Consider the following 16,876-nt stretch of genomic DNA (forward strand, 5'->3'; position numbering starts at 1 on the left):
CAAGAAGCACATGAAAAGCTGCTCAACATCACTAATTATTAGAGTAATTCAAATCAACACTACAATGAGGTATCACCTCACACCAGTCAGAATGGCTATCAACAAAATGTCTACAAAAACAAATGCTGGAGAAGGTGTGGAGAAAAGGGAACTGTCTTTCACTGTTGGTGGAAATGTAAATTGATACAGCCACTATGGAGAACAGTATGGAGGTTCCTTAAAAACCTAAAAATAGAACTACCATATGACCCAGCAATCCCAGTACTGTGCATATACCCTGAGAAAACCATAATTCAAAAAGAGCAATGTACAACAATATTCATTGCAGCACTGTTTACAATAGCCAGGACGTGGAAGCAACCTATGTGTCTATTGACAGCTAAATGGTTAAAGAAGATGTGACATACATATACAATGGAATATTACTCAGCCATAAAAAGAAATGAAATTGAGTTATTTGTAGTGAGGTAGATGGACCTGGAGTAGGCCATACAGAGTGAAGTAAGTCAGAAAGAGAAAAACAAATATGGTATGCTAACACATATATATGGAATCTAAAAAAAAAAAAAAAAAGATAATGGCTTTGATGAACCTAGGGTTGGGACAGGAATAAAGACGCAGATATAGATAATGAACCTGAGGACATGGGGAGGGGAAAGGGTAAGCTGGGATAAATTGAGAGAGTAACACTGACATATATACACTACCAAATGTAAAATAGATAGCTAGTGGGAAACAGCTGCATAGCACAGGGAGATCGGCTGGGTGCTTTGTGACCACCTAGAGGGGTGGGATAAGGAGGCTGGGAGGGAGATGCAAGAGGAAGGGTATATGGTGATATACGAATGCATATAGCTGCTTCACTTTGTTATACAGCAGAAACTAACACAACATTGTAAAGCAATTATACTCCAGTAAAGATGTTAAAGGAAAAAAGGAAAAAAAAAATATATATATATATATAAAATGAAGCCAGTATAGATATATTACTATCAGACAAAATATGTTATACTAGAAAGCAATACAAAATTTAGAGGGTTTATGCCTAATAATATAATATCAAAATATAAAAGGAAATATTGACTTGTTTTCAGGAAGAACAAATATAGTATTACAGTGAAAAATTTGAGCATATGATTTTCAATAATTGATTGATTAATAAATACAATCTTTAAGTATACAGAAGATTTTAACAGGCTTGGCCTAAAGGAGATTTTATATATGTATATGTACACACATACATGCACACACACATATACATGTATGTATAAATCTATATATATGTGGATGTACAGTTTTCCAGTTTTTAGTTGAAGTGTCATATATGTAACATTTATGTACACCCACCACATATATCGGTGTGTGTTTGTATGTATAATTGTATCTAATGACTGGGAAGTAAATAATATTACCTGCATATATGGAAATTTTACAGGAAATCATCATATACTCTAACAATGGCAAATCCTAAAATGCTATAAGCACAATGAAGCTAAGTTAAAACTGCATGCTATAAAAAGAAAAATTGTGTGTGTTTTAATATTGAGAAATACACATACATACTTTCAGTTTCTGATTCAACATTTAAATTTGAATCAGAAACTGAAATTATGTACTTGTATTCTTGGTATTTATCGTTCCGATACTTATGAGAAGAAAAAGCTGGACAACTCAATATGAAAAACTCTTCTAGGTCCCCTCAGAAAACTGAGGACACAGGGTAAGGTGCCTTCAGAGAAACGTAGGATGTGAGGTTTTCTTACCTAGAGGAAATGTGACTAAGATGCCATAAACTGGGCAAACAGTTAACTAGCAACTTTGATGAATTGCTGGAGACTGAGTGTGAACTTTCATGAGAGAAACTTCTGGGGGCTGCAGTATTACTGGAACCCACACTTTTACAAGTTTTTCTTCTGGCAACCCACCGAGCTTTCATAGGGAGGATCCAAGAAAGTGTGATCCTGGCAGGGGAAGAGGAAGAGAAAACATTGTCAAACAATCTCCATGACATACTCTTCTCCCTAACAAAGACTTCACTTCCAGGATGAAGGACTTTGCCAGAGGGCAACACTAAAATCTCCTCAAGGGAATGCACCTTCACTGCAGTTATGCTTTAGCCTTTGTAATCTCACCTAAGAGGTGAACAAGTAAATTTAAATTTTATAAAAACTATATAGAAGAAAAAAAGAATTAGAAAGAAAAAAGAGTAAAAAACATATAGAATAAAAAGAATACCCTCGACTCATTTTATAATGCTAATAAGACCTTGTATGAAGAGTTGATGAAGACAAAATGAGGAAAGGTAATATAGAACAATTTTAATCTTAAATCTTGTTGCAAAATTATTAATAAAATATTAAAACCTACAATCCACAACATATGAAAGGAAAACTTCCTGATATCCAAGTTGGATGTTCCCTAGAAATGTCATAGAAGTTTATCTTTAAGAAGTAAGTTTAGATTGGATTTGCAAACAAAGAAATAACCCCCCTGCCTGAAATATAGAGCCCTGTAGAGTCTGACAGTAACTTCCTTTAAGATGGTAACTTAAAAACAGTAGTGGGTTAAAAAGATAATTACCTACAAAACTAATTAAAATGCAGATTCCAGGGCTCCACTCAAAGAAATTCTGCTTTAGTGAATCTGGCTAGAGAAGAGAAAGCTAAAATTTTAACTAGTACTTTAACATTTACATTTATAAATGTTTTAGGCTGCTCTGTAGAAATGTAGTTGACCCTTGTGTATTGAGCTCACAATCTACCACCTTATCAAGCTCCAAGTTTTTAATTTTGCTATAGAAACTTTTGTACTTTTTGTTTAGACAGTTGTATGATATAAAATAATAGGGTAATATTTCCATCTTTCCAATGTCTATTTGGTTGTTTTCTGTCTTATGTGCTGGCTAGTGTCCCCACTATAATGTTGAATTAAAGTAGTGACAGATGGTATGTTTACCTTGTTCCTTATTTTAAAGTAAATGCTTATAAGTTTCTCCCATTTATGATAATGTTTGATTTGGATCATAGATACCCTTTAAAAAACTTAAGAAAATTTCTATTAATCATACTCTTCTAAAGGTTTTAATCATAAATATATGTTGAATTTACTAAATAATTTTTTCAGTACCTATTTTGACAATTTTATAGTTTCATATTAGTAGTCTTTTTAAAAAAGTCTTTTTAGACTTCATTAAAAAAAAAAAAAACTTCCTTAAGAAAAAATATTTCCTCAGAGACTCCTTAGGCTTTAGGAAGCCCCCAAAATGTTTTCTTGAATCTATTATGTCAGTTTACCAGACATGCCTAGAAAAGTCTAATCCCTGCAAAGAACAAATATAGCTTAACTCAAATTGGGACTGAGGTAGCATTTAATGCATTTTTTTTAGAAAGGGCATTCCAATTTCAAATGATAACTACACTAGGTGCCTTTGACTTCATGTGAATTTTATGTATATAAAATATTTTGTGTGTATAAAAGAAAAAAAAAACATTGTTTATGACTGAGAAAACCTGGGTCTTAGTTTTGGTATCACTGTTGGTTTGATCCCACTTAACCTCATAGTATCTTAGTTTACTCTAACTCCATAAAAGAGAGGCAATCATATTCGTCCTATTCATAGTATCACTCAACTGATTAACCTCAATAATGATTATGACAGCTCTAAATGTATAACATGCAACAGTAATTTAAATAATTTTTTGGACAGTGGGGAGGAAAAACACCTGTGAACCTGAGAAAATAGGTGGAGTGATGTGGGTGATAACAAGAGATTAGAGAAAATGCAAGTTAAAGGACAGAAAATAACTCCAAACCCAGGGACAGAGGTAAATTAATGCATCTATTTTTTTTTTTTCAACTGTTGATGGTGGAATTACTGTTTCTGGAAAATTTTAGTCATACTCCTTACTTTCTTCACGCCCAATATCTTTCCCTCTCACTCCACAGATGTTCAGTTAAGCAATAGGTATACCACCAAGACCACTTCCTAGACATAAAATACATAACGTAACCCCCGTACTCAGCTTCTCAAAAATCAAATCACTGAAAACTCCTGAAATTCAGGAGTTTCAATAAACTCACAGATGGCTCAGGCAATTCCAGTGATGGAGATATTGTTTTGGAGATTGACATGTAGTTTATAAGTATTAGGTTAAAGGAACAAAAAAAAATCTTTATTAAAAAAAAGGAATTAATGAAAAACTAATTAAAGTTTTATAGAAAACTTTCCCCTCAGCTGGAACTGCCAGTAATCAGACCTGGAGAGAAAATAGTATGAAGGGACTAGACTGTCAAAAAGAAATTGCAGGTGTGAGCAGGGGAAATATCAGTAGGGGAAAGGATTGGGCCCCTAGGGCCAGTTCCAAGACATAGTAATTGTGAGAAGCAAACAAGTCTCTGGATTGTGGTAGCATAGGGAGGACCTGGGCTGGGTGAGTTTGCATGCTTTGTTCAGTCTGTCTCTGTTCCTCCTTCCACAATAGTTTGTACGACCTCATCCATACGAAAGGAAAAAAAAAGTTCCCTCTTCTTCATATTTTTAGCTGCCAGTTTTTTCATTTGCCCACCATCTACTCCTTTTTGTCTGAGAGTCACACCTATAGGTACCAGTGGAAAAATTGTATTGGTTCAGTTTTCATTCATGAATTCATTTATTCAATACATTTTATGGAGAGGCATTATGCTATTGCTAAATGATGCTAAACGAAGGCAGACCTGATCTCTGCACCAAGGAAATTTTGTTTGAAAATGCAATCAGTAGGCAATGAAGAATTTTAAATAATGAAACATTGCTGGAATAACTCCATGCTCATGGTGACACTTTTCTTTGGTCAGCACTCTTATTGAACCAAACTTGGGTCTGCTCATCTGCATGCAGTATTGCTAATCTAGTGACACCATGTTGTGGTGATGGAAGGTGAGTCATTTATTGCAGGTGCCAAACAAGGAGTGCTGGTAGCTAATGCTCAAAAGTCCTGAATGCCCCCAGTGGCTTTCAGGGAAAGGGTTTTAAAGACAGGGTGAGGGAGAGGGTTTCAGGGTGCATGCTCAGTGGTCAGTTAATAGATGTTCTTCTGATTTGTTGGTGGTAAAATAATTGGGAATCAATTCATCAACCTTCTGGTTTAAATAGGTCTGGGGTCTATGTGCTTGTGGTAAGCATACTGTTAATTTCTTCCCCTGGTGGGGGTTTCAGTATCTGCAAAGCAGCTCAAGGGATAGATGTGGCTCAGAATATTATCTATAGTCCTTGAGGAAAAACTAAAGACCCTTGACTTTAATTACTAAACTATTATTATTTTGTCTCTCTTGACTGTTTTCCTTTGTTTCTGCATTTCCATATTTCTCTTATTAAATGTGTTCTTTGAAACCTGGAGAAGGCTTAGGAGGCTAAATTTTTCTACAAACAAGAGACAGATGGAAGACATGGTGGGTGGGGTCTGTCCTGGGAAGCCACCATAGTGTCCTGCTTGGTTATAGCACCACTTCCAATCTCAGTTCCTTCTCCCTTGTTCAGCTTCCACAATAGGGAATATAAAGTAATATGTCTGGTCTTCTAACCACAACTGAGAGAGGCATGAAACCCAGTTCCTGATAAGAAGATAAAAGGATAAATATCTTAGGGTCTTTTAAAGTCCCAGTAAGAAGAAAAGAAGCAAAGGAAGCATGCTGATGCCACCTCTTTTCCCCTTTCTCTGCCTTGAGTATAAAGTTATACCTTCAGGTGAGTCAGCTATCATGTGACCCTTGGGGCAACAAATAGTAGTCAAAAGCCAATGTGATCTGGATATTGAAGCAAAAACAATAGCAAACACTGTGGTTTTATTACCACAGAATGGGTGACCCCAATGCCAACAGATTTTCTGTTGCAAAGGAAAAATAAACCTATTTATTGATAATATTGGTAGTTGGGTTTTCTTTGGTTATTAAAAGCTGATATTTAGGAATATACTCCTAATGATACAATAGCTTTTCATGTTGGCTACTTTGAAGAACACTTGTCTTCTTTGAATGGATATAGTCTACTAGGTTTGCTTAAAAAATCAATCTCATTACATTATAATCTTACTTCAAGTGCCAATAATCCTTTCACCAATACAGCACCATATTTGAAATCACCAACTCCGTACCAGTGAATGAAGACTTTCTGCCCCCAAAATACATATTACTTAAAGTTATATTAAAATAACAACAAGTTAAACAAGTCTTTATTTTTATATCTCCTTTTGGATGGTCTGTGGAAATTTGGAATGGGTTTTTCCATTTCTTATGAATGCCCCTGGAGGTGCATTTTTCTATGACATGGTCCCTAATGACTCAAGAGGCTAAATTCTGAATTCATATTTCAGCTCAGCAGCTGAATAATGAATACTAGTACCCCCTTTCTTTGTGTTTATAAGAGAGAGAGAAAAAAAATAAAACTTCACACACTACTCAGCTTTGTACTTATTAGTATTAGTTCCAGACCCAGTGCTAAGTCAAGTATCTTGAGATGCTAGTCCATGAATAATAATTTCATCCAAGCACAATAATTAATAGAACAAGAGAATGCTCCCTGAATAGGAGATACAGTACTGCAAGGAGAGAGAAGACCTCGCCTTTCAAATGTGTCTGATACAGACGCTTGAACTTTGATTTCTAAAGGTGGGGGTGAGGTAAAATGAATTATACTTCATTAGCAATGTGAAAGGAGACACAGCTTCCAGTCTCTAGAGAAACAGCTTTTAATTGTTAAATTCCCAGCATTTTCTGGTGGATGGCAAGCCAGATTCTCTGCCTTGATTTTGCAGAGTACAAGTGTCATTTTTTTTCTTTCTGTGATTGGTTAAAATTTCTTCTCCTGTCTGTCATGAGTATTGCTGTTATTTATTAAATTATGCAACACTGTTCATACACAGAACACAGGGCTTTCTGGCCAAATAAGCAGCTGATATGCACATGCCCATCTATTACTCTTTAGCATTCAACATCCAGTCTGCTTAGGCTGCATTCCCAGTCATGTTATCTCACTCAACCTCAATGTCTCATCTATAAATGGAAAGGCACAGTGCCATATTTTCTTATGCCTAGTGTTATGTGAAGAATAGCATTCATTGTGTTTTTATCACATTTAAGTATAAGATAGATTTTAAGCTGCCTGTAGAATATATGATTAAATAAGTATTAGGATGAGGGACAATACAGCAAAAATAAACATTGAAATAAACCGAGGTGAAAAATAACAAATGGAAAATAATAATAAAAAACACAATGTGGGGGGAGCTACAAGATGGCAGAAGAGTAAGAGGTGGACATCACCATCCTCCCCGCAAATACAACAGAAACACATCTACATGTGGAACAACTCCTACAGAACACCTACTGAACACTGGCAGAAGAATTCAGACCTCCCAAAAAGCAAGAAACTCCCCACGTACCTGGGTAAGGCAAAAGAAAAACGAAAGAAAAAAAGATACAAAAGAATAGGCACAGGACCTGCACCAATGGGACGAAGCTGTGAAGGAGGAAAGTTTTCCACACACGAGGAAACCCCTTCATGGGCGGAGACTGGATGGCAGAGGGGGGAAGGCTTGGAGCCACAGAGGAGAGCACAGCAACAGGGTGCAGAGGGCAAAGCAGAGAGATTCCCACATAGAAGATTGGTGCCGACAAGTAATCACCAGCCCGAGAGGCTTGTTGTCTCACCCGCCGAGGTGGGTGAGTGCTGACAGCTGAGACTCCGGCTTCAGTCAGATTCCAGGGAAAGGACTGGGGTTGGCTGCGTGAACACAGCCTGAAGGGGAGTATTGCACCACAGCTAGCCAGGAAGGAGTCAAGGAAAATGTATGGGACTGCAGAAGAGGCAAGAGAATTTTTCTTGCCTCTTTGGTTCCTGGTGCACAAGGAGAGTGGATTAAGAACACTGCTTAAAAGAGCTCCAGAGACGGGTGTAAGCTGTGGCTAACAGAGCAGAACCCAGAGACGGGCATGAGATGCTAAGGCTGAAGCTGGAGCCACCAAGAAGCCTGTGTGCAAGCACAGGTCACTATCCACACCTCCCCTTCCGGAAGCCTGTGGAACCTACCACTGCCAGCATCCCGTGATCCAGGGACAACATCCTCAGGAGAACACACGGCATGCCTCAGGCTGGTGCAATGTCATGCCGGCCTCAGCCACCACAGGCTCGCCCCGCATTCCCTACCACTCCCTCCAACTGGCCTCAGTGACAGAGAGTCCCTGAATTAGCTGCTCCTTTAACCCCGTCCTGTCTGAGTGAAGAACAGACGTCTTCAGGTGACCTACACGCAGAGGTAGGGCCAAATCCAAGCTGAATCCCATGAGCTGTGCGAACATAAAGGAAAAAGGGAAATCTAACCCAGCAGCCTCAGGAGCAGTGGATTAACTCTCCACAGTCAACTTGATGTACCCTGCAACTGTAGAATACCTGAATAGACAAGGAATCATCCCAAATCTAGGAGGTGGACTTTGGGAGCAATTTTATATATATATATATATATATATATATATATATATATATATATATATATGTTATATCTATATATGTATATATATATACATAATTATATATGTATATATATATACATATATATATATATATATATTTCCCTTTTCTCATTTTGTACGTGTGTATGTGTATGCTTCTTTGTGTGATTTTGTCTGTATAGCTTTGTTTTACCATTTGTCCTAAGTACTGTTTGTCTGGTTATTTTTTGTTTTTCTTTTTGTCTATTTATTAGTTTAATTTTTAGTCTTTGTTATAATTGGTGGATTTGTTTTTTGGTTTGGTTGTTCCCTTCTTTCTTTCTTTCTAATTATTTTTTAAAAAATAATAATTATTTTTTGTTTTAATACATTTTAAAAATAATTTAATTTTTCTTTCTTTCTTTTTTCTCCCTTTTGTTTTGAGCCATGTGGATGACAAGCTCTTTGTGCTCTTGCCAGGCATCAGGGCCGTGCCTCTGAGGTGGGAGAGCCAAGTTCATGACATTGGTCCACCAGAGACCTCCAAGCTCTACTTAATATCAACAGTGAAAACTCCCCAGAGATCTCCATCTCAACTCCAAGACCCAGCTCCACTCAACGACCAAAAGCTACAGTGCTGGACACACTATGACAAAGAACTAGCAAGACAGGAACACAAACCCACCCATTAGCAGAGAGGCTGCCTAAAATCATAATAAGGTCACAGACAGCCCAAAACACACCACCAGACCTGGACCAGTTCACCAGAAAGACAATATCCTGCCTTATCCACCAGAACACAGACACTAGTCCCCTCCACCAGGAAGCCTACACAGCCCATAGAACCAACCTTAGCCACTGGGGACAGACATGTAAACTATAGGAACTACGAACCTGCAGCCTATGAAAAGGAGACCCCAAAAGTGTTAAATTAAGCAAAATGAGAAGAAACAGAAACACTCAGTGGAAAAGGAACAAGGTAAAGACAGAACAGACCTAAAAAATGAAGAGGAAATAAGCAGTCTACCTGAAAAAGAATTCAGAATAATGATAGTAAAGATGATCCAAAATCTTGGAATTAGAAGGTAGAAAATAAAAGAAACGTTTAACAAGGAACTAGAAGAACTAAAGAGCAATCAGGCAGTCATGAAGAACAAAATAAATTAAATTAAAAATTCTGTAGAAAGAATCAATAGCAAAATAACTGAGGCAGAAGAAGAGATAAGTGACCTGGAAAATAAAATAGTGGAACTAACTATTGCAGAGCAGAATAAAGAAAAAGAATGAAAATAATTGAGGGAAGTCTCAGAGACCTCTGGGACAATATTAAACATACCAACATTCGAATTATAGGGGTCCAGAAGAAGAAGAGAAAAAGAAAGGGACTGAAAAAATATTTGAAGAGATTATACTTCAAACTTCCCTAATATGGGAATGGAAATAGTTAATCAAGTCCAGGAAGAACAAAGAGTCCAATACAGGAGAAATCCAAGGAGAAACATGGTAAGACACATATTAATCAAACTATCAAAAGTTAATACAAAGAAAAAAATTATTAAAAGCAGCAAGGGAAAGACAACAAACATACAATGGAATGCCCATAAGGTTAAGAGATGATCTTTCAGCAGAAACTCTGCAAGCCATAAGGAAGTGGCAGGATATATTAAAAGTGATGAAAGGCAAAAACCTCCAACCAAGATTACTCTACCCAGCAAGGATCTCATTCAGATTTGATGGAGAAATTAATAACTTTACAGACAAGTAAAAGCTAAAAGAATTCAGCACCACCAAACCAGCTTTACAACAAATGATAAAGGAATTTCTCTAGGCAGGAAACTAAAGAGAAAAAAAGACCTACAATAACAAACCCAAAACAATTAAGAAAATGGGAATAGGAACATACATATTGATAATTACCTAAAATGTAAATGGATTAAATGCTCCAACCAAAAGACACAGACTGGCTGAAAGGATACAAAAATGAGACCCATATATATGTTGTCTACAACAGACCCATTTCAGAACTATGGACACATAGAAAGTGAGAGGATGGATAAAGATATTCCATGCAAATGGAAATCAAAAGAAAGCTGGAGTAGCAATTCTCATATCAGAAAAAATGGACTTTAAAATAAAAACTATTGCATGAAACAAAGAAGAACACTACATAATGATCAAGGGATTAATCCAAGAAGAAGATATAGTAATTGTAAATATTTAGGAACCCAACATAGGAGCGTCTCAATACATAAGGCAAATACTAACAGCCATAAAGGGGGAAATAGACAGTAACACAATCATTGTAGGGAACTTTAGCACCACACATTCACCAATAGACAGATCATCCAAAATGAAAATAAATGAGGAAACATAAGCTTTAAATGATACATTAAACAAGATGGACTTAGTTGATATTTACAGAACATTCCATCCAAAACAACAAATAAACATTCTTCTCAAGTGCTAATGTAACTGTCACCAGGATAGATCATATCTTGGGTCACAAATCAAGCCTTGGTAAATTTAAGAAAATTAAAATTGTATCAAGTATCTTTTCTGACTGCAATGCTATGAGACTAGATATGAATTACAGGAAAAATCTGTGAAAAAATAACAAACACATGGAGGCTAAACAATACACTACTTAATAACCAGAGATAAGTGAAGAAATCAAAGAGGAAATCAAAAAATACCTAGAAACAAAGGACAATGAAAACATGACAAAGCAAAACCTATGGCACGCTGAAAAAGCAGTTCTAAAAGGGAAGTTTACAGTAATACAATCCTACCTTAAGAAACAAGAAACATCTCAAATAAACAACGTAACCTTACAACTAAGGAATTAGAGAAAGAAGAACCAAAAAACTCAAAGTTAGCAGAAGGAGAGAAATCACAAAGATCAAATCAGAAATAAAAGAAAAAGAAATGAAAGAAAAGATAGCAAAGATCAATAAAACTAAAAGCTGGTTCTTTGGGAAGGTAAACAAAATTGATGAACCATTAACCAGACTCATCAAGAAAAAAAGGGAGAAGACTCAAATCAATAGAATTAGAAATGAAAAAGAAGTATCAACTGACACTGCAGAAATACACAGAATCATGAGAGATTACTACAAGCATCTATATGTCAATAAAATGGACAACCTGTAAGAAATGGACAATTTCTTAGAAAAGCAGAACCTTCCGAGACTGAACCAGGAAGAAATATTATAGAAAATATAAACAGACTAATCACAAGCACTGAAATTGAACTGTGATTAAAAATTTTCCAACAAAACAAAAGGCCAGGACCAGATGGCTTCACAGGTGAACTCTATCAAACATTTAGAGAAGAGCTAACTCCTATGCTTCTCAAACTCTTCCAAAATATAGCAGAGGGAGGAACACTCTCAAACTCATTCTACAAGGCCACCATCACCCTGATATAACCAGACAAAGATGTCACAAAAAAAGAATACTACAGACCAATATCACTGATGAACATAGATGCAAAAATCCTCAACAAAATACTAGCAAACAGAATCCAACAGCACATTAAAAGGATCATGAAACACGATCAAGTGGGGTTTACCTCAGGAATGTAAGGATTCTTCAATATATGCAAATCAATCAATGTGATACACCATATTAACAAATTGAAGGAGAGAAACCATATGATCATGTCAATAGATGCTTTCAACAAAATTCAACACCCATAATGATAAAAACCCTCCAGAAAGCAGACATACAGGGAACTTATCTCAACATAATAAGGCCATATATGACAAACCCACAGCAAACATCATAATCAATGGTGAAAAACTGAAACCATTTCCATTAAGATCAGGAACAAGACAAGGTTGCCCACTCTCACCACTATTATTCAAGTCTTGGAAGTTTTTTTTCTTTTTCTTTGTGGTACAAGAGCCTCTCGCTGCTGTGGCCTCTCCCATTGTGGAGCACAGGCTCTGGATGTGCAGGCTCAGTGGCCATGGCCCACGGGTCCAGCCACTCTGCAACATGTGGGATCTTGCTGGACGGGGGCACGAACCTGTGTCCCCTGCATCGGCAGGCAGACTCACAACCACTGCACCCTCAGGGAAGCCCAGTCTTGGAAGTTTTTGCCACAGCAATCAGAGAAGAAAAAGAAATAAAAGGAATCCAAATCAGAAAAGAAGAAGTAAAGATATCACTGTTTGCAGATGACATACTATACATAGAGTATCCTAAAGATGTTACCAGAAAACTACTAGAGCTAATCAGTGAATATGGTAATGTAGCAGGATACAAAATTAATGCACAGAAATCTCTTGCATTCCTATACACTAATGAAGAAAAATCTGAAGGTGAAACTAAGAAAACAGTAGCATTTACCCTTGCAACATGAAGAATAAAATACCTAGGAATAAACCTACCTAAGGAGAGAAAAGACCTGTGTGCAGAAAATTTTAAGACACTGATGAAAGTAATTAAAGATAATACAAATAGTGGAGAGATACACCATTTCTTGAATGGAAGGATCAACATTGTGAAAATGTCTATACTACCAAAGCAATCTATAGATTTAATTCAATCCCTATCAACTGCTACTGGTATTTTTCACAGAACTAGAACAAACATTTCATAATTTTTATGTAAGCACAAAGGACCCTGAATAGCCAAAGCAATCTTTTTCTTTTTTTTTTTTTTGCGGTATGCGGGCCCTTCACTGTTGAGGCCTCTCTCATTGCAGACCACAGGCTTCGGACACGCAGGTTAATCATCCATGGCCCACAGGCCCAGCCGCTTCACAGCAAGTGGGATCTTCCTGGACCGGGGCACAAACCCATGTCCCATGCATCGGCAGGTGGACTTTCAACCACTGTGCCACCAGGGAAGCCCCAAAGCAATCTTGAGAAAGAATAACGCAGTTGGAGAATCAGGCTTCACAGACTTGAGACTATACTACAAGCTACAGTAATCAAGACATTATGGTACTGGCACAAAACAGAAATAAAGATCAATGGAAACAGGATAGAAAGCCCAGAGATACACCCATGCACAACTGGTTCATATTATCTTTGATAAAGGAGGCAAGAATATACAATGGAGAAAAAAACAGCCTCTTTCAATAAGTGGTGCTGGGAAAACTGGAGACCTACATTGTAAAAGAATGAAATTAGAAACACTCCCTAACACCATACACAAAAGTACAGTCAAAATTGATTAAAGACCTAATGTAAATCCAGGCACTACGAAACTCTTAGAGGAAAACATAGGCAGAACACTGTAAGAAATAAGTCACAGCAAGATCCTTTTTGACCCAGCTCCTAGAGAAATGGAAATAAAAACAAAATAAACAAATTGGACCTAATGAAACTTAAAAGCTTTTGCACAGCATAGGAACCATAATCAAGATGAAAAGACACCCCTCAGAATGGGAGAAAATATTTGCAAATGAAGCAACTGACAAAGGATTAATCTCTAAAATTTATAAGCAGGTCATGCAGCTCAATATCAAAGAAACAAACAACCCAATCCAAAATTTGGCAGAAGACCTAAATAGACATTTCTCCAAAGAAGATATACAGATTGCCAACAAACAAATGAAAGTATTCTCAACATCATTAATCATTAGAAAAATGCAAATCAAAACCACAATGTGGGGCTTCCCTGGTGGCGATCCCACTATTGGACATATACCCTGATGATAAAACCATAATTCAAAAGAGTCATGTACCACAATGTTCATTGTAGCTCTATTTACAATAGCCAGGACATGGAAGCAACCTAAGTGTCCATCAACAGATGAATGAATAAAGAAGAGGTGGCACATATATACAATGAATATTACTCAGCCATAAAAGAAACAAAATTGAGTTTTTTTGCAGTGAGATTGATGGACTTAGAGTCTGTCATACAGAATGAAGTAAGTTAGAAAGAGAAAAGAAATACCGTATGGTAACACATAGGTATGGAATCAAAAAAGAACCTAGGGGCATGATGGGAATAAAGATGCAGACCTACTAGAGAATGGATTGAGGAACAGGGTGGGGGAAGCGTAAGCTGGGACAAAGTGCGAGTGTGGTAGTTTATATATGGACATATATACACTACCAAATGTAAAATAGATAGCTAGTGAGAAAGAGTCACATACCACAGGGAGATCAGCTGGGTGCTTTGTGATCAACTAGAAGTGTAGAATAGGGAGGGTGGGAGGAAGGCAGATGCAAGAGGGGAAGAGATATGGGTATATATATATATATATATATATATATATATATATATATATATGACTGATTCACTTTGTTGTAAAGCAGAACAACTAACACACCATTGTAAGTAATTATACTCCATAAAAATGTTAAAAGGAAAAACAGCACAATGTGTAAAATGGTATTTCTGAGATATGTGCACAATAAGAATTTGCAAAAGTTCTTAGAATGAGTGATAAATGTATCTCTGAGCTACTAGGTAGAAAAGCAGAAAAGGCAAAGAGGAATGAATATTCCACTGGAGATACAATTCACAAATGAAATAAGATGGTTAGTACACCTATGAGAACTTAATAATAACCTAGTGGAAAGACTGTAATTTTCTCACAATATATTACTGTGCTGGCTCCAACACATTTTTTAAAGTGGACATAGACTTTAAAATTGAAAGCAATAGTAAGTGATCAGAATTGTAGAATGGAAAATTTTCAAGTAAGCCACTTTGACCTTAGAAAAATCTCAAACCCATAAAATCTGTATTTTTTAATAAATAACTTGGTGATTTCCTTGGTGATAAATTTACTACAAACTCTTACCCTTCAGTAATTAAAATCAATAAATTATTCTATGGTATGGGCTTTAGATATAAAATAAAATTTGGTGGGGATTTGACAGAAAAGTTGACTTTCTTTTCTTTCAGTTTTTAGTCTCAGCTGTTCTTTTCAGGAGAGGAATTCAATAGTATAAATATTCATTCTCCCAGCTGATCTGAATTGATGACAGTTACACCATATTACAGTTTTGATGGGAATGATTAACTCAATGTTTTTTACAGCTTGACAAAGATGTGGGGTTAGATGTTAGGATGCATGCAGTAGTTACTACATTACATATCAAGATAGTCCATTTAATGATACTATTTTGGTGCAAGTAACTTTGATATTTATAACAATACCATTGCTCCAAAATACTTCAAGCATTATTCCTATCACTTCCTAACAATAGTCGCAGTATAAACCTGTACCTGGCTCTGACTCACTCTCCATCTGTAAGTCTCAACCATCTTTGATCCCACCGAGCACTGACCCACCATATAGCCTTTACTGTTTTTATTTCACAAAGCTGCTAAATCTACTTAAACCTACTCACTCTTAGTTTGAACATGCCAGGATCTCTCACACATCCTTTCCACATGCTATTTCTTTATGACTCTCTTCAGTCAAGTCAGCCACCTTTGCTAACCTGTGTACCTGTGACTTCCTCAGTGAAACCTCTGGAATTTCCTTGTACTCCAGAAACATTTTGTTCATATAACTATTAGAGCTCCTAAAAATCATGTTTTGTAATTGTTTGTATATTGTGTCTCCACTATACATCATTCTCTTTAGTGTTAATAACAGTGAATAATTCATCTTTGAATTTGAAGAACAAAATAGAAACCAAAAGATATGATTGCTGTTCCAAGGCTTTTATAAAAATAATTAGGAGGTCGGCGGGAAGATGGCGGAAGAGTAAGACGTGGAGATCGCCTTCCTCCTCACGGATACACCAGAAAATACATCTACGCGTGGAACAACTCCTACAGAACACCTACTGAAGGCTGGCAGAAGACCTCAGAGCTCCCAAAAGGCAAGAAAACTCCCCACGTACCTGGGTAGGGCAAAAGAAAAAAGAAAAAACAGAGACAAAAGAATAAGGACGGCACTGCACCAGTGGGAGGGAGCTGTGAAGGAGGAAAAAGTTTCCACACACTAGGAAGCCCCTCCGCGGGCGGAGACTGCGGGAGGCGGAGGGGGGAGCTTCGGGACCGCGGAGTGGTGCACAGCGACGGGTGTGGAGGGCAAAGCGGGGAGATTCCTGCACAGACGATCGGTGCCGACCGGCACTCACCAACCCGAGAGGCTTGTCTGCTCACCCGCCGGGGCGGGCGGGGCTGCGAGCTGAGGCTCGGGTTTTCGGTTTTGGACGGAGCGCAGGGAGAGGACTGGAGTTGGCGGCTTGAGCATAGCCTGAAGGGGTTGGTGCGCCACGACTAGCCGGGAGGGAGTTCGGGGAAAAGCCTGCACCGGCCGAAGAGGCAAGAGACTTTTTCTTCCCTCTTTGTTCCTGGTGCGCGAGGAGAGGGGTTTAAGAGCGCTGCTTAAAGGATCTCAGAGACGGGCGCGAGCCGCGGCTAAAAGCGCGAACCCCAGAGACGGGCGCGAGCCACGGCTGAGGGCGCGCGAGCCCCCGAGACGGGCGCG

The sequence above is a fragment of the Phocoena sinus genome, chromosome 14, assembly GCF_008692025.1.
Source record: "Phocoena sinus isolate mPhoSin1 chromosome 14, mPhoSin1.pri, whole genome shotgun sequence".
NCBI lineage: Eukaryota > Metazoa > Chordata > Mammalia > Artiodactyla > Phocoenidae > Phocoena > Phocoena sinus.